The sequence below is a fragment of the Anomaloglossus baeobatrachus genome, chromosome 4, assembly GCF_048569485.1.
Source record: "Anomaloglossus baeobatrachus isolate aAnoBae1 chromosome 4, aAnoBae1.hap1, whole genome shotgun sequence".
NCBI classification, from domain to species: domain Eukaryota; kingdom Metazoa; phylum Chordata; class Amphibia; order Anura; family Aromobatidae; genus Anomaloglossus; species Anomaloglossus baeobatrachus.
Window position 1 is genome coordinate 536,125,343 of NC_134356.1, and position 15,316 is coordinate 536,140,658.

The following is a 15,316-nucleotide window of genomic DNA, read 5'->3' on the forward strand; positions in this document are numbered from 1 at the left end:
AATGACATGGGTCGGTCTCACCACAATGCTAGACCTATTAATTAGAAGAGGAACCAAGGATACTAGTAGGTTTGAGGGGGCTCTCAACTGGAGGCTAGAGAATAGTGACATGACTGCTGGTCCACGGTTCTGCAAATCTTTCCTAATCGTTGACCATTTGAACATCAGGGTTGTAGACCTAAACGCCTGGGGGATTTGTTGCTTAGAGGCGTGCTGCAGGAACCCTTTCCTTCATTTGAGCTCCAAAGACCATTAGTTATAAGAACTTAGGATCTTTAAAGGGTATATTCAGGACTCTTGAAAAACCAAAAAAATGTGCCCAAGCACCAACAGGGTGGGTATTGGCTACCTGCCTGTTGAGCCTGGCGTCGTTCTTTACCGGTACAGAGCAGTCAAGACCACTCCTACCAGTGATGTAATTGCATCATCAACAGCACGGAGGCTTCTTTTCTACTCTTCTCTGTAGACTGGGTGGGACAGCCAACATCATACTGATTGACAGCCATCTCACTGCTACCTAACTGTTGGAGCAGGCTGTCACTCGGCATGATGTTGGCTTTCCCGCTCTGTCTACAGAGCAGAGCATATGACAATTCTCCCCTCTGTAGACTCAATGTAAGCGGAAGCAGATGAATCACCAGCAGGAGCGATTTTAATTTATTTTTTTAAACGTTCCAGATACACAATATATGTATTAGCTCACCGTGTAGAAGCTCAATCCCGGTTTCGTCCTGGAGCATGGACAGGCACTGCCACAGCCCGATATAGCATAAAAGAAGAAAGGATGTCCAGCTCTTCAGGCAAAGAAAACCAAGGTCTTTATTTTATCATGCAGATGCAACGAATGACATGACCAGCACTACGTGTTTCAGGTGAAACACTCACCCTTAATCATGAACGATTAAGGGTGAGTGTTTCACCTGAAACGCGTAGTGCTGGTCATGTCATTCGTTGCATCTGCATGATAAAATAAAGACCTTGGTTTTCTTTGCCTGAAGAGCTGGACATCCTTTCTTCTTTTATGTTCCAGATACACCCTTTTAAGTTAATCACTATCAGAAAATCTTTGACATTTCATAAAGGCCCATTAGAATATATATTCAGTGTGGGTCTGAGAGCAGAGACCTTCACCAATTCCAAACATAAATGGACAGAAGCATTCAGACAAGCATTGCTCTTTTCGACGGAAGAATGGTTCATAGACGTTTCATTGGGCTGGTCTTCAATCTCAGTGGAGCTGGCTGCTTCTGCCTCTATTTTTGGTGATTTATGGGGGTCTCCGCACAAAGACCTCCACCTGTGAAATTTTCTGACAAGTCTCAATGACATCAGAAATTCTGCAAAAGCATATTTAAACATTAAAATCATAGAATTGCATAATGGCAATCAATTCCAATCATTGGGATGTTAGAAAATACTAAAATCACACCTTATAATCCTTATAATGTATTTGTGTAATAACGATTATCTTTAATGTTTTAGTTCATTGTTATGAAATTGCACTCCTGCTTTCTATCTTGGCTACCTTTTTGGCTTTTAATGGAATGAACATCTTGTCTCTTATTGACAGATCCTTGAGTCTGATAACCAGACCTAACTGTCCTGTAATCTGGTGGTCACATTAGAATCTAATATATAGTTACATTATATTCAGTAATGGAGTATCTCTGTGAGTTGCCATAGCCCTGCACAACGCAGTGTACTGATTTATGCTGTGGATTTCCATAGCAGACTTGCTTCTTTTGTTTAATATATGGATGAGATTTCAGCAAATTCAATTGTAAAAGATAGTTTATTTCCTGGAAATTGTGTAAAATTGATAACAAATTTCACCCGTCTCAATTGAAAAGCTAAAGTCTGTTGAAAATCTGAAACAAACTCGGCATGTAAAATGTGTGGCTTTTACTGCAGATAATCTTCTGAAACATCTGAAGCAATTCTTCTCCACCCTAAAAAGCTTGACAGGGTATATGAGCGAGTGATTGAAAATTAGAACATAAGAGATTCCTCGTCTAAGTACTGAATGACAACTGGAGAAGTTTGCTGTGCAGTGTGCAACGTGTAGGACATGAATTAAAACCTTGTGCAAATGTTAAAAGGGTTTCAATGTCCTTTTCAATTCGAAGAGAAAAAATGGATCAGTTATTAACATGCCTGTAAAGCCACCCATATACATATAATTCATTTTTTCAGTCACATCCTTGTGCCTCAAAGCCATCACCACATGCTCAATTTGTTTACATAAGGTACTTCTGGTCTACTCAAGACTGCATTTCCCATGTTTCTTTCCACTTTGCTACACCTATAAGCTTTACATTGTTGTCTGCACGCTGCTCCCTCTGAGCCCCATCGTCCACGACTTTAGGAGCACTGGTATGTCTAAATTACCCTTCACCCTACTTGCCCAACCACCAAGAACAGCTTTCTTGAGACTGTTCTTCCCCAATTAGATCACTCAGTCATCGCTCATCCACTTCACTCTATCAGACATTGAGAAATGTGTCTTTATCTCAGTTTGCCCTTGATTGCTGCCACCTAACCCTTACCTGACTCATCACCACCATTCCACACTGTGCACCCACGCACTGCCCACCATGGTAAATACAGTCTAGAGTTGACAGAATAAACTCCAGACCACGGTACAGCTGCAACGTCTGTTGCTTCAGGGTTAGAGCCCTGTGACCCCATCCGCAAGTGGCCGGCATCCCAAGATCCTCTTTTAATGAGCCGGCCTAGCCTGATATTGTGTGGCATATGCTGCAACAATGATGTTATGCCAGGCAAACTAATCAAAATAGCCAGGGATGCTTGCAGGTAGGAGGTTGCTTGCAGGCCTCTATTCCAACAACCACAAAAAACTGACCTGGACACTTGACCAGGCGGCTTCCTACAAATCGACTTGCTCATCTCTAGTAGCCATGTTCCCTGTGAACAGTGACATGTTGAGCTATTTCAGCCCAGCTCCACTAGTTCAGAAATTACCCTTAGGGAAGTGTGCCCAGGACCTGCGACTTGCCGAGCTCAGTACTGGCCGGGAGTATAGGGCATAGTGCCGGATTGGCAGGTCACAGGGAGGCCTGCATTGGGTAAATAAGAAATATGTTTACCATGAGAAGAGAAATAATTTTAACAAATAACTGCTGTTACTAGAAAACCCCTTTAAAATACGATCATCATTGTACCTGCTTTTTGAAAAAAAAAAATAGGTGTGAACATATGTGACGTGACTGGTTATGGACAATCACTTCTTCACTTTGCCTCTGCACTGCTTTCTATACGTCTTCGTCATTGAGTGAACATGTAATGTGGAGCTAATCGTGATCCTTTGTGGTGGAGATCTGTGAGTAAATGTATATATACTTGCATTGCATTCCAAAGGGGTCTCATTGAGCAGCTTGATGCATACCGGGACTTCAGGATTTTCCATTCATTGTTGGGTTACTCATTTAGTACAAATATTAGAACATTTCCAGACTTGTCAAAAACAATCAGCTAGTCCCTATTAATGACAGGCCATTAGAAAAAAACTCTTATTCTCTCTATTGTATAGGTATGTACTTTTTATTGCTTGGATTAGAACCGAAAAATGACTCAATTTGGCTGATTGTTGGCCTGATCCATCATGATGGAGAAAGACGATTCTCACTCCTGCCATCAGCAGAAATATCTGTGTTCCTCTGATCAGCATTGTTGGTACTTAGGTCTCTGTATCACATTTAGAAAGCAGTGTTAAATGTTCGTCTGTCTAATTTTTGCCGGTTCCAAGGACCTCGCCAAAGATGGCACAACACAATAGTAAATCAATTATGATCCGTCTAACGCTCTTTTGTGTCTTTCCCTCCCAGCGCTATTGAAGGCCTTAAAATGAAGTAATACACATAGATAAAACCTCTAAAGCCGAATGTGGGAAAACCTTGTAACCTATTGTGTTTGATAGTGCTGTAAAACCAAATGCAAAAGTCTCTTTAAATGACAAATATATTTAGTACTAAGGAGAAATCCATTTTCTGTAAAGCAGCTCCTATAAAGATCCTCACTTCATGTCAAACCTTTCAACCTCGAGGTTTAACGGGAACTCTGTCTCTATTCAGCAAGTCTTTGTCTTCTGAAGGTGAAATCTCTGTGTGGGCGTGATAAAGCTCAACACATATTTTATTTAAAAGAGGCATTTTCATGTAAGCCTTTAAAGATATTTTCTGGTTTGCTTATTTTTATTTATGTATTTTAAACATTTTTTTTATTTCTTTAAGACTATTCTCTGCTAAGGAAAAAAAGCAATTTATTTTTTTTTCTTTAAGCCAAAGGTGGTATTTTTAATGTATTCTGTAGGATGACCGTATTTTACATGGATGAATTATAGTCTTATACAATAATGGAATTTTGTATACATATGTATAGATAGTAAAATATTTATGTTTTTATTTAAATAAAGGGTTTTTTTTACTTATCTTTGTCTGGTTTTGAGTCTCGTTATACAGTAAATACCTAATTGTTTTAACAATGTCGTTGGTATTAGGGAAGATGTATAACTAGCGCAAAGGTAAAGAAATTGAATAATACTTTTACTAGTACAATGCCCTCAGGAAATGGCATATTTTTGCTATGAGCCCCACTTTTCCTTTACATAAGTTTTGCTAAATCTCCCGCAGCCTATGCTGATTTGGGGCTCATTTACTGGATATCATGGTTGGTCACGACCGGTTAAGTGAGGGTGCTACAGTAGTGGAAGTCCACCCAAATGTAGAAGAAAGTAATCCCTGTACTCCAAGTGATGCGGCCAGGAAAATTAATTTAGACTTTATTGAAGTGTCAGCATATAAAGGTAGGACTTGTACCTATTATAGTCTACGGAGCTGTTCACAGGACCATGTATTTTTGTGGATCAAGTGGTTCACAGAAAACCAAGGAGACATGGATAAAACCTACCAATACAAGTCTACGAGTCCATGAAAAAATTGGACAGCACTTCCATGTGCTGTCCAATTTGTTTAAGACTGTTTGGCGAATCTTGAGAAACCTACATAGATTAGTTCAAGGGACCCCTGCACTGTGGCTATTAGCCCAATGTGCACAATAAAATACATAAATAGTACTGTAATGCGGTGTGCATATCAGGTAATTCAAAACTGTTAACTTTTCTTTTAAAATTCATACCCTGGTATGAGATGGACCTCTGGGGGGCATATCCCATAAGTGGCCGAGAACTTGTGCAGACAGTTAAAGGAGAGGATGCTCCGACCATGTCTGGATACTTATGACCATGTGATATTTCAGTTTTTCTTAATAAATTTGCAAACATTTCTACATTTTTGTTTCTTTTCTGTTAAATGGGGTGCAGAGTGTACATTGAGAAAAAAATGATCTTTTTTGAATTTACCAAATGGATGCAATGAATCAAAGAGTAAAAAATATAATACTTTACATACCCACTGTATATGTAAAATAAATTACAAAGGTGAGTACACCTCACATTATTGTAAATATTTTATGTAGTCCATGTATAGCTTGTACAGCAGTGTAAATTTGGTGTGTCCTCTAAATAACTCAACACAGCCATTAATGTCTAAACCGCTGACTAAAGTGAGTATACCCCTAAGTGAAAATGGCCAAACTGTGTCCAAAGTCTTGATATTTTGTGTGGCCACTATAATTTTTAAGCACGGTCTTAACTCTCTTAGGCATGGAGTTAACGTGAGCCTCACAGCCATTGGAATCCTCTTTCACTCCTCCATGATGACATCACGGAGCTGGTGGAGGTTAGAGACTTTGCAATCCTCCATCTTACATTTGAGGAGGCCCTACGAATTCTCAATAGGGTTTAGGTCTGGATACATGCTTGCCCCCTCCCCCCCCACACACACACACACAGCCCTTTAATCTCTGCAGCAGTGCTGGCAGTATTGATATGTCTTTTTTGAAAAGACAACCTCTGGATATGACAATGAGCATGTGCACTCAGCTTCTTTGGTTGAACTTGGCGAGGCCTGTTCTAAGTGCGACCTGTCTTGTTAAACTGCTGTATGGTCTTGGCCACCGTGCTGCAGCTCAGTTTCAGGGAGTTGGCAATCTTCTTATAGCCTACGCCATCTTTATGCAGAGCAACAATTATTTTTTTTACAGATCCTCAGAATTTGCATAAAAATAAGCCCTCACGTAGCTCCATTGGTAGGAAAATAAAAGTTACGGGAAAATGACGAAACAAAACTCATCTTTGCGCTGGCACAATGTGTTGTAATGGAGAAAGCGGTGTAAAGTATCTGGTCATTTGCCTCTTCAGATGCTGCCATCTTAGGCTGTGTGCCCATGCTCCTTATTTGCTGCATTTTTTCATGCATTTTTTGTTGCAGATGTTAATCAATATTACAATGAAAAACACATCCCAGCAAAGTCTATGACAATCCTGACTTGCTCTGCACATGTTGCAGATTTTTTGTCTTGCAGATTTTGGTGCAAAAAAACCCTGCAGCATGTCAACTCTTTCAGTTTTTTTTCCTGCGTCTGATCTAATCCACGGCAGTGCTTGTACTCAATCACTGCAGTACGTTAGATCTGTCAGGGCTGCACTCGCAGCATGCATCCGGTATGGTCTGTGAGGCAATCCATAGCTCAGTAACCCAGGGTCTTCATGGTGACGACCCAGGGTTGCAATCGCAGCAATCGGGTCCCTGTGATCGCATTACAGGGACCCAATCACCAGGTAGAGGTAAGCAATTCCTCTCCCTGAATGCTGCGATTACATTGATAGTAGCATTTGGGAGGTTGAAATTGCCGGGAGTGGTGCACTCACTGCTCGTGACAGTGAGAGCAAGGTTTCAGCTGTAACATCAGGCGGAGATCTGGTTACGATTGAGCGTGTACAGTGCAGGAACCCCCATGATTGCCATGACCTAAAAACTCTGGAAAAAAAAAAGCCATAAGAAAAAATGTTTTTTTGTACCACAACATGCAGTTTTGTGGTCAGAAATTCTGCACACATCTGCTAGGTGGGCACCTACCCTTATAGATGTGGCTGAGGGCGCGGCTTTAAGACGGCACACTCCAGGGTATGAATTAAAGGACTTGAATATTCCTATGTCCTCACTCAGTGTGAACTTACACTAACAATGTGTGAGATAAATATGGATTACGACATATCGATGTGACAAGTAGTCTTTACAGCGCACCATAAATCAGCCGGCCACTGAGTAATGGCAGAATAAAAGCAGAATCAGAGGTTCCAATAACCATGATGGCGATGATGATTATGTGCATTTGGAAAGCAGATGGTTCCTTTATTTTAGTGCGGGTATTAAAGTCTAATTGTTTATCACTGAGCCTAAGGGAAAGCATCTTGAGGCCGGCGCGGTTTATTTGGCAGCCAGCTGCCACATTCTCTGCTTCCTTGTAGCTTCCAGTAATCAAGGACGGGGTTGGGAGGATTATATGTACCTGCTGACCTTGGTTACTGTACGTTGAGGTACAGAATGTCTCTCCTCCCTCTAGACTGACTTGATATTTTAGCCTTTGCTAATCACTGTAACTATGACGACCAGTTTGGCTGCAACACTAAGAATAGCTATTAATAAGGAAATAAATTAGTTTGGTCTGTCCTTTACTAGGTATGGATTTGCAGACAAAAATATTTTGTACAAACAGGAAAAGAGAAATGGATAAAAAAAAATCTATATCTTTATTGTTTTATTGCATTTTTAAAAGGAACTTTTATACATTTGTAAATATTTAATAAACCTTCTATTTTACTAAGTTTATTATTGAGTATTTTTTTTATTTTTAAATTCACAGTAATAATTATATTTATGCAGCGCAAACATATTCCTGTCAATCAAAGTGCTGGGGCATGGTTACAGTGTAGCGACAGGTGACTAGCCGGACTGGCATGCCTGCATGGCTGAAAGCCAACAGCTGCAGGGAGAAATAAAGTTCATTTTTTCCCTGGTGCCACACTTTCAATATAGTAGCCACACAATATTGGTGGCCCCACAAGGAAGATAATATCGAAACGTGCGTCGGGGTTGGACACCCCCCCGATACCTGCGCTCGACACCTCTTATCATGGGTGAGTAAAAATGACGGAGGTTAGAATTCCTTAGGAATCTGTTCAGCTAGTGTTATTGTGTGTATCTAGGTGTATGAATGCTACTTGAGCACCACCTAGTTGCTGTCTGTGGTACACTGTGTTAATCCTATTTGAACTCAAGATCACCAGGGTTTTTCATATACTTTAACTCCCCATGGAGGTGGTTATTGCGCTCAGGTCCCAGTGTGTTGTCCCATCATAGGGCTTATTCGTAGGTCCCCACTTTTCCTGTTCACCTTATTGTTATTATGCAATGTGATTTATGTATGTCTAATTGTTAACCCCACATGGGATATATTTTTATATATTGAATTGTATTTTCTACCTCAATAAAATTATTGTGATTTCTAGACGGTTTTGGTACATTTTCTTATTTGTGGGGTTTTGATAGTCGGCCAAAAAAACCCACCCTTTCTCTCCCTTTTTTTTTTAAATCAATTTCATAATCTGCAGATTAAGGCTGAGGCCACACGGGGATTACTGCGAGTGCTCTCATGACACTCTGCACACGCTTGCAGCACAGCGGGAGCCGAGTGTCATGCGACTGTGGTCCGATTGTGCGATCAGACCACAGTTGTGGAGGGGAGGGACAGGCGCTGCAAAAGAGAGGGAGGGATTTATCTCCCTATCCCCTCCATTGCTGGCTGATGCGAGAATTGCACTGCACTTGCGTTACACCGATGTAAATACAGTAAATATATTGGGCAGTCCGGTGCAATTAACTAATTGGCCACAACAAGGGTGCACTGTGCATCCTAATTAACATGTTTGATTAAACTTGCCTATCTGTAGAATGGGGGCACTGATTAGAATACTAAAGACACAATATTTATAGGAGCTATATTCCCTACAAGGCTGTGTGCTTAGTTGTTTTTATATGTATTTTGTAGATGCGTTAACCCCTTCCCAAGCTTGGACATACCAGTATGTTCTATTTTGCTGTGACTTCATGACCTTGGCTGTACTGGTACATCCTGGCGCTCGCGCATGCATAGAAATTGTGCACGAGCGATCACCACCAGGAGCTCGGCTTACATGACAGCCAAAACCCAACTCTCACAGACAACATTTAGGAGGCTATGAGAGGGAAGGAGCTCCCTCTATTGTCAGCACCCCGGTGAGGTCATCTCAAGAACCCAATCATTATCATGGCAACTCAAGATCGTCATGACAATCTCGGAGTCAGCCAGCTACGGCAAGCCTTTTAGACAATGTCAGGAGTAATGCATTTCCATGCTAGTGCATGGAAGTGCATTACATCAGTTAAATGAGTAATGAAAGTTAAAGTACCATAGAGAATGCGTAAGTAAAAAAGACAGAAAAGTTTTTCAAAAATTGTAAAAATATTTTTTGCAAAATAAAGTAAAAAAGTGAAAAAAAACCCAATAAATACATATTTGTAAAAGCAAAAAATAAACAAAGTACACATATTTGCTATCGCCATGTCCGAAACAACCCGATCAATAAAACGGTCACACTAACCCTTCCCGTTAACACCATAAAGAAAGTGGCATAAAACTATGCTTTTTCATAAAACCGCCAAACAAAAGTGGGATAAAACGCAAAATTAAAAAGAAGAATTTGAAATAAAAATATCTCTGGAAACATCACATCGTACCTCAAAAAACAAGCCGCCAAAGTGACCCATCAGCAGAAAAATAAAAAGTTATAACTCTTGGAACATAGTGATTCAAAAACCAATTCTTTTTTCTAAAAAATGGTTTTTATTGTGCAAAACATATGTAAAAAAACCTGTGTAAATATGGTATCACTGTAATCGTAATTATCTGAAGAATCAAGCTGCTATTACTTTTACCACACAGAAAAAACCCCAAAATAAATAATTCTTGAATTGCTGATTTTTGTTCATTCTGCCTACTAAAAATCAGAATAAAAAGCGATTAAAAAATGGTATGTGCCTGAAGATGGTACTAATAAAAATGTCAACTCATCCCGCAAAAAAACAAGCTGTCACATGATTTTTTTTTTGGCAGAAATACAGGAAATATATAGGTCGCAAGAGATGGCAATGCAAAAACGTTTTATTGCTAAAAAGAAATAAAAAGCGTGTGTGATGGCAACCAAACAAAAACTATATAAATCTGGTATTGCTGTAATCCCACTGGCCCAAAGAATAAAGCCATGTAGTCATTTAAGTCACATCGTCAAGGTAGTGAAAAAAGGAATTAAACCAATTCTTGACCTGCTATAGATTTTTTCATTCTTCCTTGCAAAGAACACAGTAAGGTGCGGCTCACATTTATCCTGCACTCTTTGCTGAGCACTAACACCAGGGTTTCCATGTAAATACTTGAAATAAGGGATTCAGAACCCCTGATGAAAGATTCCCTATAATGAGGCAGTCACTGTGGACTCTGACCTACAATTCAGCGGAATCCCACTTTTTAGCCATCTTTTTAGGCGGGCACAAAAGAGCCGTCAGCCACAGGTTTTTGCACCTTTGAAAAGCTGGATAACGCTAAACAGAGACCAAACAGAGTTTGGAGTAACTCTACCTACCTCATTAGTGAATGGATCCATCAGGGGCTTCATCTGTAAGTGCTCAGCATAGGATAAATGTGATAAAATGTGAACTGATCCAAAATGCTCTGTACCCCAAATGCTACTTTTAAGAGTTTCAACACAACCCACAAAAACAAGTCCCCTCTTGAGTCCGTCACCCTTTAACAAAAATATAAGAGGTGTCCAAGTTACTGGTAGCACACAGGCTCTAGAAAAGCAACATAACTCCCACCAAAAGAAACCTAGCTAAATCTGTGCTCCTAAATCCAAATGCTCCCTTTCCTTATGAGCCTCACAATGTGCCTAAACAACAGATAGCATCCACATGTTTGACATTAACATATGAAGAGAGACCACTTATTTTATGGATGTGTGGTTCCAGAAGCACAAGCTGGGCACAATGTATTGGGCACTACAGTGGCATATTTGCAATTTTCCACTCTGCAACTTCCCCTGCTTGTTTGTTTCTGGAAAATCCCGATAGCTTAAAAATAGTCACTAAACATATAGATGAATTCCCAGAGGGGTGTAAATTCTAAGAAGGGGTCACTTGTGGGGGGTTTCTGCTCTTTATGCACATCAAGAGCTCTGCAAATAGAGTTCTCAAATTATTCTAGAAAAATCTGTGCTGCAAAAGTCAAAAAATGCTCGTTCCCTCTGGAGCCCTGTCATGTGGCCAAACAGTACTGTACAGTACATAAAGGGTATTGCCATGCTCAGCAGAAATTGTATAACAAATTATGGGGTCTTTTATAGCCAATTTTCCCTTGTGAAAATAAAACATCTGGGGCTAAAACAGTATTTTATTGATAAAAAATTAAATTAACTCGACCACAGAATGGTATAAAAACATTTGGCACACCTCTGGTGTCAATATCCTCACTTCATCACTAGATGTATTCTCTGAGGAGTGCAGTTTGTAAAATGTGGTCACTTGTAGAGGGTTCTGACCTCATGGGCTCTGCAAAAAAAAAATAAATCAAAATCAAATCTTTATTTTTATATAGCGCTAACATATTCCGCAGCGCTTTTACATACATCAGGAACGCTGTCCCCATTGGGGCTCACAATCTAGAGTCCCTATCTGTATGTCTTTTGGAGTGTGGGAGGAAATCGGAGAACCAGGAGGAAACCCACGCAAACACGGGGAGAACATACAAACTCCTTGCAGATGGTGTCCTTGGTGGGATTTGAACCCAGGACCCCAGCGCTGCAAGATTGCAGTGCTAACCACTAAGCCACCGTGCCGCTCTGCTAATCTGACGTGACCATTCCAGCAAATTCTGCATTCCAATATGGCATGAAAAGATGTTTCTACTCACATATAGGATATTGGCGAACTCGGGAGAAATTGCATAACAAATTATGTGGTCCATTTCCTCCTCATAGCCCTTTTGAAAATTAAAAAGTTGGGGCTAAAACAACATTTTAGTGGAAAAAAATATTTTTAGTTTCCGCAGCACAGTGATACACAATTCTTTGAAGCATATGAGGGTTTCAAATGCTCACTACACCCATAGACAAATTCCTCAGAAGGTGATCTTTCCAAAGTGGGGTCATGTGTGGGTTGTTTCTGCTGTTTTGGCACCATAGTGGCTCTTCAAATGTGACATGGCACCTTGTTGTGAATGTCAGTTATGCTTTGGCCGCTGGGAGGCTCCCTCTTGTGGCCAGTAATGGTTTGGACATAGACCAGGTGTGTTTAGCAATAGGCGTTTCCATTGCTAACTCTCTGCTTATTTAAATCCTGGTCTGATAGCAGGCTATGGCGGATGTCAGTTGTTCTTTGTTCACCAGCCTGCTTCATTCTGCTCCACACAACATCTACCCCAGATAAGTGCTTTGCTCTTTATTTGTTGTTTGGTTCTTTTTCTCTTATCTGAGTTTGTCATTTGCTGCGGTTGTTTTCAGTTTATTTGCATGCAGGGATTTTCCTCTCAGTTGCTTAGCTGGGAAACTCCCTGCAGTTATGTTTGGAGTATTGCTCCTATAAGTCCATGTGTTTGTGTTGCGTTGTGTGTTATGATCCGGAACCATGGAAGACCACCACAAATCATTGGTAAAAGGTGACAAGAGTATTGGAAACTAATCTGGCCGCCATCCCCTTACTAACCATCAACACTAGAAGTAGCCGAGGGGTGAACTAACATCCTATGCACCGCGAACCAAACCGGAGAACTAGCTATCCTAAAGGAAGGAAAGATTAATAACTCTCTGCCTCAGAAAATAGACAAAGAATAGCAAGCCCCCCACATTCAAAGACTGCGGTGATATAGGAAAACACAATACACAGATAGATGATAGGATTAGCAAAAGGTGAGGCCCCCACTGACTAAAATAGGAAAGGACAGGAAAGGGGCTGATGGCGGCCAGAGAAAAACCCTGCAAAATTCCAAATTCCTGATAGTACAAAAATGCCCTCAGATCGCTCAATCTCCGTTCCATACCAGGCGCTCTTGTCATACCAATGAACAGAAAACAAGAATCATTACAAATTTAAAAAGCCATAAACACATGGACTTATAGGAGCAATACTCCAAACATAACTGCAGGGAGTTTCCCAGCCAAGCAACTGAGAGGAAAATCCCTGCATGCAAATAAACTGAAAACAACCGCAGCAAATGACAAACTCAGATAAGAGAAAAAGAACCAAACAACAAATAAAGAGCAAAGCACTTATCTGGGGTAGATGTGGTGTGGAGCAGAATGAAGCAGGCTGGTGAACAAAGAACAACTGACATCCGGCATAGCCTGCTATCAGACCAGGATTTAAATAAGCAGAGAGTTAGCAATGGAAACGCCCATTGTGAAACACACCTGGTCTATGTCCAAACCATTCCTGGCCACAAGAGGGAGCCCCCCAGCGGCCAAAGCATAACTGACATTCACAACAGTACCTGCAGTTGTCTATTCATGCCAAAGATGCGCGCAAATAGCTCTCCTTCCCTCTCTGAGTCCTGCTGTGCACCCAAACAGTAGTTTTCCACCACATATGGGTTATTGCTGTGCTCAAAAGAAATGGCACAATAAATTGTACAGTCCATTTTCTCCTGTTTTCCTACTAAAAATGAACAATTCGGGGCAAAAGCAACATTTTTGTCATAAAAATGTGATTTATTGTATTTTCACTGCTCAACGTTAAAATATTCTGTAAAGCATCTGTAGGTTCAAGATGTTCACCACATCTCTAGTTATATTCCTTGAGGGTATAGTTTTAAAAATGGGGTTACTTGTGGGGAGTTTCCACTGTTAAGGCACATCAGGGTCTCTGCAAATGCAACATGGCTTCAATTCCAGATGATTTTACATTCCAAAAGTCAAATGGTGTTCCTTATTTCCGAGGCACATATGGGTATGGGGTATCGGTGTACTCAGGAGAAGTTGAACAACAAACTGTATGGTGCATTTTTCCTGTAACTCTTGTAAAAATAAAACATTGGAGGGTAAAGCAACATTTCTGTGGAGACAATGTGATTTATTTATTTTTTTTTATTTTATTTTTACGGCTCAATATTATAAAATTCCATGAAGTACCTGAGGGTTCAAGGTGCTCATAATGCTTCTAATTAAATTCCTCGAGGGGTCAAATTTCCAAAATGGGGTCACTTGTGGGGCATTTACAAAGTTTAGGCACATCAGGGGCTCTGCAAATGTGACATGGTATTTATCGATCCCAGCTAATTTTGCCTTCCAAAAGCCAAATGGTGCTCCTTCCCTTCTGATCTATGTTGTGTTCCCAAACAATAGTTTTCCACCACATATAGGGTATCGGCGTACTTGGGAGAAATTGTACAATGTGTTTTTTCTCCTGTTAACCTTGTGAAAATAAAAAAATCGGGGCTCAAGTAACATTTTTTAGAAAAAGTTAAATTTTCATTTTTTCCTTCCACATTACTTTAATTCCTGTGAAGCACCTAAAGGGTAAATAAACTTCGTGAATGTAGATTTGAGCACTTTGATGGGCTCGGTTTTTAAATTGGTGCCACTTTTGGGTATTTTCAGTCACATAGGCCCCTAACAGTCACTTCAAATGTGTTTTGGTCCGTAAAAGAAATTGATTTTGTAAATGTTGTTGGAAAAATGAGAAATTGCTGATAGACTTTTAATCCTTCTAACTTCTTAACAAAAAAAAAATAGTTTAAAAAATTATGCTGATGTTAAGTAGACATGTGGGAAATGTTATTTATTATTTTGTGACATAACTGTTTTAAGGGCCTAAACATTTAAAGTTTGAACATTGTGAAATTTTCTCCAAATTTTCAATATTTTCACAAATTAATGCAAAAAATATTGTCCTAAATTTACCACAAAAAGTACAATGTGTCACAAAAAAATAATTTCAGAATCACTGGGATCCGTTGAAATGTTCCACAGTTATTACCTCATAAAGTGACATTGGTCAGAATTGTAAAATTGGCTGGTCAAGAAGGTAAAAATAGGCTGGGTGGTGATGGGGTTAATTTCCTGCACATTGATAAGGGTCTGTAGACCACCACCCCTGTCTGATGGCACACACATCAAAGTACGGGTTCAATAGAAAGCATAGGCCTTTTTTAGTCTATGCTTTTCATTGAATTCATATTGCCTAGAATCCACTGATTTGCAAGCAATTAAAATGTTTGAAAGATATAAAAAAAATACTGCTGAAAGTTTACTTACTATTTAAAGGCAAACCCGTCATTCATGCTGCCGAAAGCGCAGGCAGCATGAATCGGA